We start from the raw sequence: 18,839 nt of genomic DNA, 5'->3' as shown, positions 1-18,839 counted from the left end.
GTAGGAAGCCTTTTAAATGTAGGTTCCACTTAATTTAGTTTAATCTTGTCTGTGTAAAATGTATTTGTGTTTTGAAAGCCTGTTTTGATTTATTTATATAACGGTACTTTTCTGCTTCTTTAAAAACTAATTTGTATGGTGTGTATACTGTTAAAATAGCTTTGTTTTGGCAACGTGCTTCTGAATATATGCAAAGACAGGAATGCTTACTATATGTGCATCTAGGCAGATTTTGGTTCCTAATTGAAAATTGGCCAACACTTTCCACACGTTCCATCCCCCATTCATGCGCATTTAAGAAAGCATTTAAATTTAATTCTTTTCAGTTATTATGTGACTACAAATAGATGTCTGTGAATTCTTGCCCTCAGCTAGCACATTGTATTTTATCTGTACATCTTTATGGCCAGTTATTCAATTTAATATTATTTTTATATTGTATCCTTAATGCACAGAATCGCAAAAAACTTCAGTTATAAGCTAAAGAGAAAAGGAAGGCTAAAATGTGACACTGAAAGAGGAGAAGTGACTCAGTGGTTTAGGGGAGCATTGCAGATGGACGGAGCAGCACAAGCCAATGAGTGAAAGGTAATAGAGAATAGATAGAGAGGAGGTCATGACTAAAGAGGCAGAGTGATTGGGGCACTAGATGGAGTTGAGGTCAGAAAGGAAGGGTGGAGTCACTCCTTTGAGGCTAGGGACAAAAATTACACACAAGCCGGTATAAGTGATCAGAAACTAGTTCAGATCTGTAACGCAACAGAAGTTCAGTGCACACAAACCACTTTCAAAATGGCTGAAATAGGTTTAAGATAAACCTGGTAGTATTAGATGTCACTAATTTAGGTTAAATTGGTTTATTGAACTTTTGTCCCAGATCCCCTTCAGATTCAAGTTGACTCACAATCCCTCAGCATCCCAAGATGCTTTGTAACTCCCCCACAAATTCCTCTTGCAGGGTGGGAGGGCTAGCCTTTAGCCTAAGCTGCCTGCTCTGGCTGAGCAGGTAGGCATGCTCTAGTGACCCACCCCTGGCTTCTGGCCAGAACCACTGCAGGCATGTGGATGCATTTCTGGAATCAAAAGTGAATGTCTGTTCACTTGCTTATCAGTTCTATCTACATAGTTTAGACTAACCTGTGAAGATTGAATCAATGTAGCCTTGGGTTTTTTGACTGTCTGTAGTTAGCTGGAGAGTGCTGAAAAATAAGAAAGGCGACTGCAAATGGGATTCAGAGATAGCTAAGAAACTAGCAAAAGTGACAGTGAACCAGCCTTGTTCCTCACAGTAGAACAGTCATCTGGTTGAACAGAAATGTTCATTTTTTTCAACAAAAGGTAAATTTTCTTTCAGTTTGATCCAAAATGTTTCGTTTGATGAAAATCAAAATATTTTGTTACACTTTCAGGCTACTTTACCCTTTCTTATAATTTTCTAATAATATTATGTGAACTTCAAAATAGAAACATACATTTTCAAACCTATTGTCTTTTCTAATTCTCCACCACTCCCCCCCCCCCTTTTTGGGGGGGCCAGATTTGCCAGATCTGACCTGAATTTGCAAATAGCTTTGGTACCTCCAAAACTGACTGTACGGTTCACTAAAAAAAAATAAAAAATCCTAGCTATATTAATTATAAACACTTTGTAATAGTTTTCCAGGGAGAAAATAATTGTCCCCTTTTTATTATCCCAGAGGTTGGACAGTCTCCTTCCCTAGCAAAAATCTAACCTGGAAGGTTAGTGGCTTCTATATTAAGGCCATTAGCTCTGTATTAGTTCATTCAAAACATATATATATCTCTTAGAGACTACAAAGTTTTAAAAATAAATATTCCACATTGAAGAAAAAGGTAGAAAACTCTGGTAAATATGAACAACGTGTATTATAGCATACAGCACAATAAATTAAGATGAAGCAGTAATAAGCACTTGGTACCTCAATTCATACTTGACTGTTATGAACCCTGCTGATCTGCGCACTCATCCTCTGAGAATGAGGCTCTTCTAAAGTAGAAGGAACAAAAATCACAAGTTACTAATACTTCTGAAAGTGTTGCCTAAATTAGCTGCTCTTACTTCGGTGCGTGGGAATGAAGGAAGTTGTGTTCATCAACAGCTCTGCTTAATAATTGCAAATTATTCGGTGTGTGTTAAATGAAAGAAACATTAATATAGGTAGAAATTGCAGATGGTTGAGAGGAATGTGGAGACAGACAAGAAGGTTTCAAAGCATTCGGATAACCTTCCATTGGCTCAGTCATCTTTGCATGTGCTATTTGGCAGCTTGTCTGATGCTTTTTAGCCAGTTTTAAATCACAGGTCCCTCCATATGCCGGCCAAATGTTTAGAGTAGATATGGCGCACACAAAAAGTAAATAGAAAAAAGGTTTTAAAACACTTTCCCATATTGTTGTCTTGATATTTCCAGGGCCTGTGCTAGCATCAAAAGGTAACAGAATGTTTTTCTTAGAACAGAAACTTACTGTCAACTGAGCAGTTAGTCAGAAATAGCTTTAAGCTACAAAATTTAGATCTGTATCCTCGTTTCAATCACTTAAGTGTTTTGAGGCATTTGGGTTTGAGCTTTCAGATCTTCCTATTATAAAGAAAAAAATAGAGACACTGCAAAGTTCATCTCCATTTGTGACTGTCAAAAAGAAAAAAGAGGTTGTTGTGTGCTCTTTATTATAGAATGATGTAATAATCGCTTCACATCTTGGATCATCTGTAACATTCTTTTGAAATTCACTTCCTGCTTTTGCCCTATCTTGAGGCTTCAGTAATTTAAATAAGTAGTTTTATGACTTGGAAAAGTAAGTGATTAAACAAGTGTTTGAGCAAGTCTTGGGATTCAAGTCTTAGGATTCAAGAATTCAAGTTCATGGCTCAATAGCATCTTTCCACGTTTACATAGGAATCTCTTCACCCACAACTGAAATGCAGCTCTCTTGAGAGAGAAAACACTGCAGTTGTGTATTACTGGCATTGCCCAACAATATAGGACAGGGAGCAAAGGAAAGGACCATATCTAGTAAAACTGGGAGATATTCAAGTGAGCAAAGTTGGAGTTTGGGATTTGGATTTGGCATTGAGGTTATCTTCTGTATTCCAGATTAGAGCAATAAAACTTCATGGAGCTTTCAGAGTAATTTTTCATTGGTACATTGGTAGATTTCAGCAGCAAAGCAGTTGTTTCTGGATGCCTTGTTCCCAGGAGCCAATTTAATGGCTTTCTATAAATCTTGTAATGTAGGCTCGTTGTCCAAATTCATCCTAATTTCAAACTGTAGTAATCCTTCAATCCATAAATTCTTTGTTTGATTTCAGTCAAACTCATTGGCGATGTGTAGGGGGTGCACACAGATTTCCCCTCCCCCCGAGATTGGCCTCAGCCGATGCTCCCGGCAGCATCTGTGCCCCCACCCCCCCAATGTTGATGCAGCCACTAGCATCTCTGGGTTATCGCCAATTGCTGCTCGGCACTCGCTACCCCACCACCAACCCACCGCTGAGACTGCTGTGGCTACCTGTGGGCAGTCTCCGCTTGGCCCACCCTCTCTACCAATGTCATTGCAGCTGCCTGTAGGCAGTCCCCGCTCACTGCTGTCATGCCCCTGCTGCCAACACTGATGCCTGCGGGAGGTTGCTATGCCCCCCCAGCCTGAGGAGGCATGAGGTATTCGTAGTTAAACTGCTATCACCTGCATCAGCTATTTTGTGAATATCATCACAGAATTTCAGGCAACAATCTTGGGAACACCTTCTAGCCTCCTTTTGCATTTCTCTTCAAGTCTTTATCAAATTTTCCAGGGTAATGGTGTTGGAAGCTTTCTTGTAGATGTCTAGCACTGTTGTTTCTTTCTCAACCAGTGGTAGAAGGGTTTCAGAGTGCTCTTCTACCATGTCTGCATTTTTCTTGGAGTTTTTGCAAATGCTGTTTCAGCAGCATTTTAAGCTTTCCCAAGCTTCAGTGGTGAGTTGTTTGGTAAACTTGCCTTCACAACTTCTTCAGTGAATAGTCTGCATCTTTCTATGTCTTTAGTTTGGTTGATGTCAATCTGATGATGACTGATAGTTTGACTATGACTAGTCTGTTGCAAAGTTAGAATCAATGCCAAAAAGTTCCACAGTAGTAAATGTCACAGTCAGCACTGTGATAAGACCTTGTGTGCAGGATTTCTTTCAGGTGGCTATGCCTGGTCAGTACTAGATCTAATGGGTGCTAGTGCCCTGATCTTGGATGTTTCCATGATGTCTGTCTTGTGATTTTCCCAGTGAAGGTGGTGTTGGTAACACATAGATTTTTACTTACACAGAGTTCTAACACTCACTGGCCATTTTCATTCATATTATCAATTCTGTTTGCCCAGAATACTAAACCAATTCTCAAAACTACATCCAAATCTTGCATTGACATCACTAAGTATTATAATTGTCTCGTTTCTGTAAGTTTTCTTAATCTCTTCTTCAAGTTGTTGGTAGAAAACATTCTTGTCTTTGTCACTAGATTGAAGGGTAGGTGTGTAGACACTAAACAACGTGATGCAGCCATTCTTTGTGTGTACACTCTAAGTGCAATGAATCAACTAGATACAGCAGTGGGGCTTTCACAGGAAAATAGTAAGCTGTTGGAAAGAGGAAGCAGTACCACCGATTTTAAAATACCTGTTTCATACAATTATACAAAAACAAGGGGGATAGAAGTAACTGTGACATCCATAGAGGTATCTCCCTGTTGAACATCATCAAAATGTTGTTCCTTGCATTATGCACCCTAGGCTGCACTCTCTAGGTGAAAGCATCTATCCTGAAAGTCAGTGCGTTGTTCGCTCAGAACGCTCCACTGTTGATATGATATTTTTGGTTAAGCAGCTGCAAGAGAAGTGTAAAGGAAAATAAATAAATATTGCTGTGTAGCACATTGGGGTCCCAGGAATGGCTGTGATGCTCCCTGGTGGCTCCACAACCATGCCCCTCTCTGCCCCTAGGGTGCCTTACTTTCTATCTCGCTTGCCACACCTTGGTGAAATAATAAGATTAAAAGGGAAGCTTCCCATGGGCCTTCGCATGGGCCTCAGTCTAGTTGAACCCCCACTGGGGTTCCCCAGCACCCTACTGGTCCCTACTATGCCCTTGATCCCAATGGGCACGCTCAGCCCCAGACTGCTTGCTGGTCCTCACTATCCCCAGGCCACTTGCGGGGCCTGTCTAGACCATGCCATTGCTGGGCACCTACAGCTTTAAGGACTAATTGTGTGGCCCCATTCCCCACCTTACACCAGGCCCCAAGCCTCACGGGTGTTACTGTAATATTTTCCACCTGTTAGGGCTTCAGTATCCTCAGCTGCTACCCCTTTGCTCTCAGCTAAGCCTTCTAGCCTGGGTCCACTGTGTTGGACCTGGCTTTGAGGCACCAACTCTGGTCTAGCCCTTTTGGGCATCGGGCTCCTGGTCCCTGTCTGTCAGGCCCCTTGCTGCTGCCTGGTTGCACACGTCTCAGGTGCTGGGCCCCTGGCCCCTGCGTGGCTCTGTGACCTCATACTCTGCCTGCTCCAGGCTCAACTCCCACTCTAGGTTCAACCCCTGCTCAGGCCTTGAGCCTGCCCCTGGCAGGGCTCAAAGCAATCATATGCCTCCAGGGCACTAATGGGACTTCCATATACCACCTCTTACATTCTCAACCCAAACTACTAGTCCTAAAGTGTAACTCAAACAATAAGCCCCCGGGTTATAACATAATGGTCGCCTCTGGGCCCACCAACATTAACACCTTGGCAGCTCAGGCCCTGGGCTTATATGCCTCCCAAGGCCCTGCCTCCTTCCAGTGAGCAGACTACCCTGGTGATTGCTAATTGGCCTCATTGTCCCATTGCCAGAGCAACCTGCAGCTGCTGCATCCTGCTTGGCCTGCAGTGCTCCCTCGCTGGGCTTCTTCTTTCTTAAAGGAAGAAAGAGCTTCAGGCTCTCTGTTACACACTGTACATAGTTTTCATTGATCTGACGAAGGCCTTAGATACAGTAAACAGATACTTTTTACTGTTCTGAAGAGATTGGGTTGTCTTCCCAAACTGTTGATCATTTGCTCATTATATCAAGGTGTGAAGGCAACTGCAGTGTATGAAAAGAAAGAATCAAATACCTCTGACATTAACAATGTGGGGAAACAGGGGTGTCTTAGCTCCCATGCTCTTTAACTTCTACTTTTCATTCCTGCTTCTTAATGCATTTAAGGACAGCAATGATGGCATTTACCTTTGAACCAGACTAGATGGAAGCTTGTTCAACATTGCAAAGTTTAGAGTGAAAACCAAGGTGAAAGAGCTGGTTCTGAGAGATTTCCTGTTCCTGGTCCTGAGAGATGATGCAGCCTCGTTTGCGTACAGTGAATCTTCCCTGCAAAATCTCTTGGGCAGATTTTCTGAGTTATACAAGAGCTTCAGGTTCACGATAAGCCTTAAGAAGACTGTGATCATATACCAAAGGTTGAAGGACCAACACCTAACATCATCTGGAGGGTAAATCTCTTGGCACTGTCAACAGCTTTTGCTACTTGGGTTCTACCATCAGCAGGAATCTTGACCTTCAGACTGAGCTGACTAATAGAATCGGAAAAGCAGCTAAGAATTTTGGGCTGTTACAGAAATGTGCATGGCGTAAGAACAAACTATCAATTAAGGTGAAGATGCAAATCTGTGAGACTTGTATGCTGTCATCCCTGTTTTATGGTTCAGAAATGTGGACTACATATGCTAAGTGCATCAAGAGACTGAACCGCTTCCACATGAGATGCCTACATAAGAACTTGAAAATACAGTGGGGAGACAAAATACCAAACACAGAGGTGCTGGCATGTGCCTAACTGACACTCTTAGAAACAATTATCAGAGAGAGGAGGTTGTGATGGCTCAGCTGTGTCAGGAGAACAGAAGGAGACAGTATAGGGTTGCCCTCTATGGCAGTACCATGATTTGTACAAAAATGATATGAAGTCGTTCAACATCAAGCGGAGGGAATGGGGATGTAGAAAGCTAGGAGGAGCACATAAAATCCCATCCAATCTGGAGGGAACATCTGGCACTCAGTCCAGCTCAACATGAAGTGGCTTATATCCAGAAGATGGAAGAAAAGTGAGAAAGAAGGAAGCAGCATGCTGCAAACTTGGACTCCAACTCAGGCAACACATGGATCTCTGAAACTTGTAACAAAGTTGTATCACTCTTGAATTGGGCTTGTCAGCCATAAGCAGATTTATTAGACACCTGACTAGACTTCTTAAGCATATGTCATGATCCCAAGGATTGACGGTTGTCTATGCAAGGTTAGAGCAGTGAGAGTCTTTAATGACTACTGAGAAACATAGTCTGATAGCATAGTACTTTACCATGCTAGGTACTAACCAAAAGTGCCTCCTTATAATATTTGTAGTTATAATGTACTTCCTCTTTAAGAAAAATACTAAAGGTGGCTCTCAAGTTCACAAGAGTTACAAGCTGACAGTAGCAACAAACAGCAGCATATGGTGTGGGCAGGCTTTCTTTCAAATGCGACTTTACCAGAGAACATCTGTCTTGAACATCTCTGTACCCGCCTCCGTTCGACCAGGAGTTCGCGCGCCGCCTTCACCTGGATCCGAGATCTTGCACACCCGGGCTTCGTTGGTACGCCCCAGGGTTTACCCCGTCTGGTATAAAGGGGGACCCCAGAACTAGCCTGCCACAACTTTGATGACTCTCTCAGTGGGGGGTCTTCCCTTGGGGTATCCCCCGGTGCCGACACGCTTCTTCGCAGGTACTCTCGGGGCTCCGTCCTCCCCTACACCCCGGCCATACGCCACCTCAGGTCTTCCTATCCTGGCCTCTAACCCGTCCTCGTCTCGTCCTCTCTTGGCTCAGTCCCCCTAGCCACTACCGGCGGTCTTCGGACCGGGTATGCCTCTCCCAGCAGGGATGCTGATCTGGTCCCTCCTTCCTTGGGATGCAGACGTCCTCTCTGCTTCCCCAATAGTCCTGGCCGCAGTTACCCGCGCCGTCAGCTCCGTAGTGCAGGCTACAGCTGGCCCCACTCTCGGCGCTGCTGTCATGCCTCCTGCTGCCTTGGGTGTCGGGTTCCCAGCTGGCTGCTGCCCCACCTCCGGGGCTGACTTCTCCCCTTGTCTTCTCACTCCCGGGTGCTCCGCCGCGCTGCTCGCAGCCTGCTCCGCCTCTACGCAGCGGCGTCCCGCACTCTGCGGGTGGCGGCTGATCCCCTGCGCACTGGGGCTCCGCGCTCCAGCTCTCTCCCTTCAGCCACCCCGCTGCTTTGGCGAGGCCGCCTTTTGTTCCTCCCGGCTGGTGTGCCCCGCCCCCGCCGCTCAGCCGCAGCCGGATAAATGCCCGGCTGACGACCCGCGCCGGCAGTGCCGGCGCGTGGAGTTTCTTCAGCTTCTCTGGCCCTGCAGGAGGTAAGCAGACCCCTTGGCCACTGCGGGGGTTTCCCAGTGCCCCCACTCCCCTGGGACAACCTCTTTTATACCATATTCATTGCATAGACTTCTAGTGGTATGAAACTGTATAACAGAGGTGTAGCACAGAAAAATGAGCCCTCAGCAGCTATCTCTCAGGCTAGGGACAGACATTCAAAAAGCCTGAGCCTGAATTGATTCAATCTTTGGAGGTTAGTCTAACCTGGCTAGGCTGAATCAGTTTGTAACTGCAAAGACATCCCAGAAATGTGGGCACATGCCTGCAGTGGCTCATACTAGAAGTGGGAGGGGACTAGAGCAGCCCTCTCTTCCCTTCTACAGTGCTGAGCTGAGCAGGGCATGGCCAGGCCCTGGCAAGATGATCTGATTAGGGAGGGGTTCTCCCCTGCCTCTGACCAGCCCAGCAGGGAATTGATAACACATTGTTTATCACCCCTAACTCAGTGTTTATCATCCCAATAAGAAAACGAGAGGGACATTACCAGCTACCTGTTGATTCTGCCTTTGTCCAGTATGCCACAGCACCATAGCCAGCATGTGGTCTGTTAGCTAATGCTGAGAGGCATCTGTGTAAGGCAGAGGGGACGGGGAGAATTCCTCCTTAGCAGGGAGTGGGGAGATGAGGGGGGGAGTAGGGAGGGAAGGGGGGAGCAGGGAGAAGCCAGGCAGGTGCCTGCAGTCTCTGCCAGGGTTACAGCCAGGGAACAGAGGGGAGGAGGCCAGCTCTGCTATGGAGCAGAGAGCCCAGCCCAGAGAGCATGCTGGGATGCTGGGGGTCTGGTTTAACTTAAACCAGCAAGGGGTCTGGGACAGACATTGCATAAACTGGGGACTTTAGGAAGGCCTTCGACACTGTCTCTCATCCCATTCTCATTAAAAAACTAGGGGACTGTGGCGTTGACGCCTACAAAGTCAAATAGGTCGCTAACTGGCTGGAGGGCTGCACCCAGAGAGTGGTGGTGGTGGATGGGTCATTTTCAACATGGAGGGATATGGGGAGTGGGGTCCCCCCAGGGCTCGGTCCTCGGACCCACACTGTTCAACATCTTCATCAGTGACTTGGACGAGGGGGTAAAAAGCACCCTGTTCAAATATGTTGATGACACTAAGATGTGGGGGGATGTGGGCACACTAGAAGGGAGGAATAGGCTGCAATTGGACCTAGACAGGGGTGGGTGGATGAGACCAGGATGGGTTTCAACACTGACAAGTGCAAGGTGCTGCAGCTGGAGAGGAAGAACCAGCAGCATACCTACAGGCTGGGGAACTCCCTTCTCATCAGTGCAGAAAAGGATCTTGGAGTCATTATTGATGCCAAAATGAACATGGGCCGACAGTGTGGGGACGTGGTCAGGAAGGCCAACCACACCTTGTCATGCATCCACAGATGCATCTCAAGCAGGTCCAAGGAGGTGATCCTCCCCCTCAATGTGGCATTGGTCAGGCCGCAGTTGGAGTACTGCGTCCAGTTCTGGGCGCCGCGCTTCAGGAGGGATGTGGATAACTTGGAGCGAGTCCAGAGGAGGGCCACCCACATGATCAGGGGCCAGCAGGGCAGGCCCTATGAGGAGAGGCTAAGGGACCTAAACCTGTTCAGCCTCCACAAGAGAAGGCTGAGGGAGGATATAGTGGTCTGTTACAAACTAGTCAGAGGGGATCAGCAGGCATTGGGGGCGTTCCTGTTCCCCCGAGCACTACCAGGAGTGACTAGAAATAACGGTCACAAGCTGGCAGAGGGTAGATACAGACTAGACATCAGGAGGCACTACTTCACTGTCAGGGTGGCTAGGATCTGGAATCAACTTCCAAGAGAAGTGGTGCTGGCTCCTACCCTGGGGGTCTTTAAGAGGAGATTAGATGAACACCTTGCTGGGGTTATTTGACCCCAGTACTTTTTCCTGCCATGGCAGGGGTTCGGACTTGTTGATCTGCTCAGGTCCCTTCCGACCCTACCAACTATGAAACTATGATACTACATTCAACCAGGTTTATCTCAAACTGGTTTCAGCCATTTTCAAACTGGTTTATGTGCACTGAACATCCGTTCCATTACCGGTTTCAACCAGTTTCTGATCACTTAAACTGGTTTATGTGTAATGTCTGTCCCTAGCCTCACTCTGCGCCCCCTTCTCTCCACCCTTGCTTATGGGCAGTCTCATGGAGTGCGTCCACATATGCAGACACGTGCACTTGCAGCAGCTCAAATAGGAGTGGCACAAATTTGAGCCGGGGATTTTTCCCCAGCGCACGTACCCGGGCATGCACTTTGGTGTGGGGCAAGTTGTGCCACTTGGGGCAAAATAACCCTGCACAACTCCTCCCAGATCTGTAGCCAGGGTCAGCTAGAGCCTGGGGCTAGTACCTGTGCTGGCCCCAGCAATGTAAAAACCTGCTCTGGTGAGCAGCTCAAGGCTATTTGCCTTCAGGAGCTTCTGAGGCCCAACCACTTAGTATCTGGGGACACTACCCCTTATGCCAGCTGGACTGCTGAAGCAGCCCTAACGTGGAGTGCCCCCTTTCCCCTCTACCCACTGCAGCAGTCTGGCAGTGGGGGATGCTGCCACCTGCAACAGCATCAGCCTCCTTGGACCTGCGGCCCCATGGCTGCATGCCTGCCAGACCTGGTCTGGCATCTGGGCAGCTATCACCCAGAAGATGTGCTCTGTGTAGTTGTCTGCTTTGAACTATCTAGATGTGTCCTCTTGGCACCAAATGGCCAAGAGGTCAGCCTCCTCCTCTGCCCTCCAGCTGGGTCTCCAGTGCTGGCCTTGGACAGACTCCTCTGCCTGGGTCTCACCACTTGTCTCACCAGCAGAGATCCTTGTGTTCCCTGTTTAAAAATGGCAAATTCTCTGATATGAAACCCAAATTCTCTCATTAAAATACCCCAAATAGTGTTCTTTCACTATTAAAATGAAATGCCACTATATATAGAGAGATCAGTTGAGCAATGTTTTATTGCAGTTTGGAAGCCTACCAGTGTCTCTATCATCTTAATAAAATATATTCTAAACATATATATGCTTTGGCATTTACTTTTAGCTTTTTTAGAATAGAAAAATCATAGAAAAATCAGAGCTGGCCCTTTGCTCACCAGGATATGCAGTGATGAGCAGCACTGATATGCCAGTGCCCTGCCATTGCCCCTCACTCTTAACCCACAGCCTGCCTCCCCACCCCAGTCCCCTCACTTCTAACCCACAGGGCCAGGTATGTTGATGAGCGGTTTGTGGGGATGGTTTGGGGGTGTAGGGTTTGTGGGTGGATTGTAGGGGGACTGTGGGTGTGGGGGGACCAAGTGGGGGGGCTGCTCAGAAGAGGTGGGTCCCCTGCCCCCCGCAGGGTGCAGCCCCCCTGCACAGCTCATGTACTGCTCTGCACCAAGGGCCACAGCTCCCCCCAACAGGGGCCACAGCCCCCCAACAGGGGCCACATGCCCCCCCCCTCCACAGGGCCCACATGCCCCCCTGCATGTGGCCGTGAGCCTTTCGGCAGCTCTGGGCCACTTGGGCTGTCACCCAGGGGCTAATGCCATTCACAGGAACCGGATGTCATGCCAGGCTGGGTCCATCAGGCCCAGACTCTTCTGTGCACACAGGACCTGGCCTGGCATGACACGTAGTCCCTACAAGCAGTGCCAGCCCCTGGGTGACAGCCTGAGTGGCCTGGAGCTGTCCGAAGGTGTATGGCCCCATGCCACATCAAGCTGGGCCAGGCCAGTCCTGTGTGATGTGGCACAGGTAGTGCCAGGCGACAAGGGCCACACCATGCTGCCCCATGTCACATGGGGGGCTGTGCCAGGAGGGCCCTGAGTGCCCTGATGGCCATTGCTGATGCAGGGGGGCTGTGGGCCTTGCAGGGGGCAGGCAGGGGACCCACCCCTCCCAAGCAGCCTCCCTCGCACACAGTCCCCGTTCCCCACCAGTCCTCCCCACCCACACAGCCCCTGCTCCAGTCCCCCTATACTCAGTCCCTAATTACCTGGGGATGGAGCCTGGGTATAGGTGACTGCAACCTGTACTGCTCCTTGCCCTGCACATGCTGCAGTGTGCTGTAAAGGGCAGCCATAGAGACAATCTGACTGGCTACCAGAGCATCTCTTTGGAGGACCGAAGCCGGTTGCCCCAGGGCACAGTCCTGGACTGTACCCTGCCCCGCTTTTTTTCTGCAGGTTTTTTTTTTTTAATACCTGGATATCCAGGTATCAAATTTGGAGCCCGTGCTGCAAATATGCAGCGTGGAGAAAGTTATTTTGTTCCCAGTGTGTCTCTTGCCACGTCTCAAACTGCTTTGAGATGCAGCCAGTGGCATGTGCGGGCTCATCTGGACACACCCATGGAGTGCAAGACATCCTGGGAATCATAGTTCCCTAGACTGACAGTGGAGTTCACTGGTGCCAGGGGGAAACTTTCACCCCATTTCTGTGGCTATAAAGAAATGTTATGAAACCACAGCAGGACGATCATTCTGAGTTCCTACATCAGCATATAAAGCCAAAGTTACCTCTCAGATCTTATATGGAGCTGAACTATGGGGTAATGCCACTAGTAATGATGTAGACATACCTCAGAACAAGTTTCTTAGGGCTCTTCTGGCTCTTCCTCCCTCAACTCCTACATCTTTTTGAGACTCGAGATGGGAATGGATTCTATTTTAACCAATATTATTATTAAAATGGCGGGATTTGGGTTTAAAATCCTGTCCCTTTTACCATCTCATCTGCGTAAATTATGCTACATAGAAGATACTAATAATCCCCCTCCTCTCCAGTCACCCTGGTTAGCTTTTCTTTTCCGCACTTTCTGGGACGGGATACTATCTCAAAGATAATGAAAGATTTTTCTCCCCCATAGAAAAGGTTCCGGTTTTCCAGAGGATATGAGATATTGCCAGGCAGAATGATTTTGCAGTGGCTAGGCATACTCTTCGGAAATTAGATTGGGGGGAGAAAGGTATTTACAGTTGGATCTCAATAATAAATGGTGATCCCCTTTGACTAGACTCAGGACTGAATAGATGACCACAGCTGTTCTGGTTGGACATAGATTTTCCATACCAAGGGCTAAAAGATGTTGCCTAGTCTGTCTAGGAGTTTTGGAAGATACCATCCACTATGTATTAGAATGTTCTTTATACAATGACATAAGGAGAACCTATTTATTACTGTACTTGCAGAAACTGATACATTTCTCAAACAGAGAGAAATTAACCTGGCTTCTACAGCAAACAGATCCAAATGTAGTAAACTGTCTCGCAGTTTTTGCTTACAAGGCTGAGGTGATGAGAGTTAAATATCCTTTATTACTGATATGAGTGATACATTTTAACATTAGATTTGATTTTATTGTCTCAATTGTGGATCTATGTACAACAATATTATAGAGTCATGTTTTGATTTACTACTAAATTTATATTAATAACGTTTTTATGTTGGTGGGCTCTATTTTTAGTATAATATTTGTAGTTTGGTTACTTTTTTTGAACTTTTTTTTAATTTATATTATGGTTCTATGTGTGTTATGTTGTCTTCGGGAGCACAGCATTTAACCAGAATCCTTAATAAATTGAAATTGAATTGAATTGTCCATCCCATTTCTTTGCCACTGAAGTCCATGTCACGGAACGCAAAAAAAATGCTGAATTCATCAGGAAAAATGTGATTCAGTTCTTTCCCCATAAGCACAAACTCCACTACTGTTTTACAAAACTGCATACAGTTCCTAGAGCACTTTGTGATTTATGACACCCATTTCTTGTGCCTGGGTTGTTGTTTCCCCATGCTGGAAAGTGCCAGCAGCAGAACAAGGCAAGGCACCAGGCAGGCAGCACCAAAGTAAGCTGCACAAGTAGCCCGGAGGTAAGGTGAGTCCCTCCTCCGCCCCCTCCATCCTTCTGGCCAGAGCTGACCCTAGGGAGGTGCGGGGCCTGGGGCAAATCAGCCTGTGTGGGGCCTCTTTAATACTGCACGGGGCTGTGGGACCCCCGCAAAGCCAGGGCATGGCACGGCAGTGCCATAGCAATGAAATTTGGTGCCCAGGGCCAAGCAGATCCTGCACACCCCGGATGAGCTGCTCTTCAGCAGATGCAAAGCCAGTGGCATGTGGGGGCGGCGAGCGGCTGGACGCTTCTTCTGCAGTGTGGCTCCACAGGCCCCCCAAATTGCGGGGCCCAGGGCAGTCACCCTGATTCACCCTGCGCAAGGGATGGCTCTGCTTCTGGCACCCCTCTCTTTACATGTCACCTGGGATATGTGCCCTGCTTGCCCATTCAGTGTTACAGTACTGTTGTATAACACTGCAGGGTGGTTTTGTGATAGACAGATATCCAGTACAGATTAAATAAACCTATAAAATTTGTTTTCACTTGTGCCCTGAGCTTATAGGCTTGAACACAGGTCTCTGTCTATGAGAGAACAGTATGTTAGTTATCAATTCCCTTACTAACTGAATGATTAAAGTGCAGGTTGTTAGCTTAAATTGCAAAGCTATATGTGTGCTTTATTCTGTGTATTGCCCTGCCTTCATAAAACTGTAGCAAAATGCTGTACTTTCATATTTCTGAGTATGGTGAAGACAAATTAGTAGAATGATTCATGATTTTTCCCATGAAGGCTGACAATCCTGCAAATAGGTGTCAAGAAGAGACTGCGATCAACCACTGTTTCCCATATTGATAATCCCAGTGAGGTGGGACAGGGACTGTGAGGTAGAAAGGGTTGAGAGAGACTGCTGTAGTTCAAATGCAGCCTATGTTGATAGTCTGCTTGGACTAACTGGGAGTTGCAGCACATATGCCATATAAAAAGTCCTCAGATAATGATAATCAGCATTACAGACAATAATAAGGCTGCACCCCAGACATCCACCAATCTGCAGCATTCAAAAAAAATAAACCGAATCCACCTCCAACACTTTATTCACAGGAGCCCCTCTTCACCTACTGGGACCAAAACCATGTTGTTTTATTTTTACCCTTAATCTTATGCCAGACGCTAGACAATTTGTATCTAAGCAGGCTTGATTATGCAGGATGTGCCTGTGTTCACATTTAGCATTATGACTGTCCAGCAGTACTTATATAATGACAAAAGGAACTGTCCTTGCTTTTCTTAAACTAAGATTACAGTAGTCCTTCAGATTGAAATATAGGAGAATAGTTTTGTCAGTCCATGTGATGGTCATTCTGCTATTTGGTGCATCCTGCCATCTGGTATTCTCTGTAACAGGACAGTGCACTCATTCAGTGTAGAAATAGTTGGCTTCAGGCAGTTGTTTTTACAGCCCCTAGAGTGAGAGGGATCAGAGAGTAGCTGGACCCCACACACTGTTCACTGGAAATATGACAACGGGTTCTGGATACTATGGTAGAATCCTGGCCCTCATGAAGTCAATGGGGATTGTCATTTACTTCAATCAGGCCAGGATTTCTCTTCATGAGTTTATAGAGAGTAATCTACCATATTTTATGGCATAGAATGTACTCTGGAATAAGATATGCATCTTTTTTATGAAAGGCAGAAGGAAGGAAAATTCATAGATTCATAGACATTAGGGCTGGAAGGGACCTCAGAAAATCAAGTCCAGCCCCTGCCCATGGGCAGGAAGCCAGCAGGGGTCATAGGATCCCAGCAAGATAGACATCCAAATGTCTCTTGAAGACGTTCAAAGTATGTGCTTGATCCACCTCCGGTGGCAGTTTATTCCAAACCTTGGGGGCTCGGATAGTAAAGAAGTTCTTCCTTATGTCCAGCCTGAAATGGTCACAGAGGAGTTTGTGACCATTTGATCTTGTCATCCCTTGGGGTGCTGTGGTGAACAGACGTTCCTCCACATTCTGGTGAGCTCCCCTGATAAACTTATAGGTGGCCACCAGATCACCCCTGAGCCTGCACTTTTCCAGGCTGAAGAGTCCCATAGCTCTAAGCCTCTCATCGTAAGGTCTGTTTTCCTGACCTCTGATCATGCATGTGGCTCTTCTCTGGACTTTCTCAAGCTTTTCCACGTCCTTTTTGAATTGTGGAGCCCAAAACTGGACACAATACTCCAGCTGCAGCCTCACCAAGGCCGAGTACAACAGGAGAATGACGTCCTGGGATTTGCTTGAGAAGCATCTATGGGTGCAAGCCAGCATTTTGCTTGCTTTACTAGCTGCAGCATCACATTGAAGGCTCATGTTCATCTTGTGATCAATCATGACCCCCAAGTCCCTTTTGTCCGAAGTGCTAGCCAGTGTAGCACTGCCGAGCCTATAAGCATACTGAGGGTTTTTCCTCCCAAAGTGAAGAACCTTGCATTTTTCAGTGTTAAATGCCATCAGGTTCTTATCTGCCCATTTCTTGAGCCTGTCGAGGTCAACCTGGATCACCCTCCTGTCCTCAGGTGTGGATGCTTTACCCCAAAGTTTGGTGTCATTAGCAAACTTGGCCAGTCCTCTTCTGACTCCAATGTCCACATCATTAATGAAGATATTGCATAGTATAGGCCCAAGGACAGAGCCTTGAGGGACCCCACTGATCACAGGGCACCACGATGATTGACTTATGTCAACCACCAATCTCTGGGTCCGACCATGTAGCCAATTCCCTAGCCAGCAGATCATGGAGAAGCCGAGGCTGCAGTTGGCCAGTTTTGCCAACAGGTGATCATGGGATACCAGATTGAAGGCTTTTTTAAAGTCAAGATCTCTTATCAATTTCTTCCCCCTTGTCCAAGTGATAGGTTACCTGACTGTAAAAGAAAATAAGATTGGTCAAGTAAGACCTACCTGCAACAAACCTGTGCTGGCTATCCCTCAGGATCTTGCCATTGGCCAGTCTGTTGAGAATAGTCTTTTTGATAATCTGTTCTAGGATCTTCCCTGGGATAGAGGTCAGGCTGATGGGCCTGTAGTTTGCTGGAACCACTTTCCTCCCCTTCTTGAAGATAGGCACCACATTGACCTTCTTCCAATCTTCGGGCACTTCATCGGTGCACCAGGAGTTCTTGAAGATCTGTGCTAAGGGCTGGGCTATGATGCTCCTTGAGTACCCTGGGGTGTAAGCTGTCAGGGCCGGCTGACTTGAAAGTATCCAGACTCTCAAGGTGTTCCTTCATGAGATCAGCATTGATGGAGGGTAAGGAATCTCCCTCACCCAGGCCTTCCTGTCCTGTAATGGGCAGGGGCGTCCCTTGGGACTGGTGAAAGACTGACGCAAAGTACCCATTTAGCTTGAAAAAGTTGGCTTTTTCATGAGCATCGGTTGTCAGTTGTCCTGTCTGGTTTAGCAGGGGTCCAATGTTGCCCTTGCTTTTCTTCCGGCTCCCCGCATATCTAAAAGGACTTTTTATTGTCCTTGATACTTGTAGACAGTTGGAGTTCAGTTGCAGCCTTGGCTTTCTTGGTTTGGTCTCTGCAGGGCCGGACCAGTGCAGAATATTCCTCCTTGGAGGTGGATCCCATCCTCCATCTTTTGTAGGCCTTTCTTTTAGGACGCAGGAGGTCCACTAGTTCCCTGCAGAGCCACAGGGACTGCTGTGCTCTTTTGCTGCCTTTCCTCCGAGATGGGGTAGACTTTGCTTGTGCATCAAGGATTGCTCCCTTGAGGAGCAACCACTCATCCTGCACTCATCCTTCCCTTTGGGCTGAGGCCCTTTAGTGCCTCACTGAAAAGCCTCCTGAGCTTGTCTAAGTCAGCTTTCTTGAAGTCAAGGACTTCTGTATTGAAAAAGACATCTTTCCTTGAAGTAAGTAAATGAGTAGAAGCAATTAGGCAGCTGAGCCTGCTCACTGTTCTGCTCCTTATGGATCTGTACAAACTTTACTTCTGCTTTGGCTGAATGAGCAGCAGAAATGGCTCTTACCATTTTTCTAGCATATAATACACATTCCAGTTTTCAGCAGCTTTTTTTTGTGCAAAAAGTGGGTGTTATATGAGTAAATATGGTAACACCTTCACATGGCAGATCGGAAAAGATTCAGTTCTCATGCCTTTGGTGCAGCTCCTGTAACTTTTGTAGAATTTTACCCAAGAACACTAGGTCTCGATAAGGAGTAGAAGTCTCTTATACTAGCTTTGTTGAAAGAAGGACTTCTTTTGGTGCTGGCAGTGGCGTAGACTGGCCATCTGCAAAAATGTTAGTGCTTTGTCACTTCTGAGAAAGAGAGCAATTATGCCCTCAGTCATTTGTATATCTCTGTCAGGGCTGCTCTTTTTGGTGGTAGTCTCTCTAGTGGTCTAAGACCTCACTGGTCCCATTAGGGAGATGTCCAGGCTGGTTCTAAAGGGGTGCAAATTTATTATAGGCTTGCATTTTAGCTAGATCAAATCAACTTCTTGGCAGAGCAGAAACCCATCATTACTGCACCTAGACTGTTATTGTTACTAATCATTTATTA

The 18,839-nt window shown here is 46.7% G+C and overlaps 1 protein-coding gene across 5 annotated transcripts in view; it reads left to right on the top strand.

The window, feature by feature from the left end:
- The window catches only part of SUGCT (succinyl-CoA:glutarate-CoA transferase), a 552,725-nt gene that overhangs the window by 393,174 nt on the left and 140,712 nt on the right, over positions 1–18,839 (top strand). The window lies entirely within an intron of this gene.

Source organism: Alligator mississippiensis, chromosome 5 (assembly GCF_030867095.1).
Source record: "Alligator mississippiensis isolate rAllMis1 chromosome 5, rAllMis1, whole genome shotgun sequence".
NCBI classification, from domain to species: Eukaryota; Metazoa; Chordata; order Crocodylia; family Alligatoridae; genus Alligator; species Alligator mississippiensis.
This window is presented reverse-complemented; position numbering and strand designations above follow the sequence as displayed.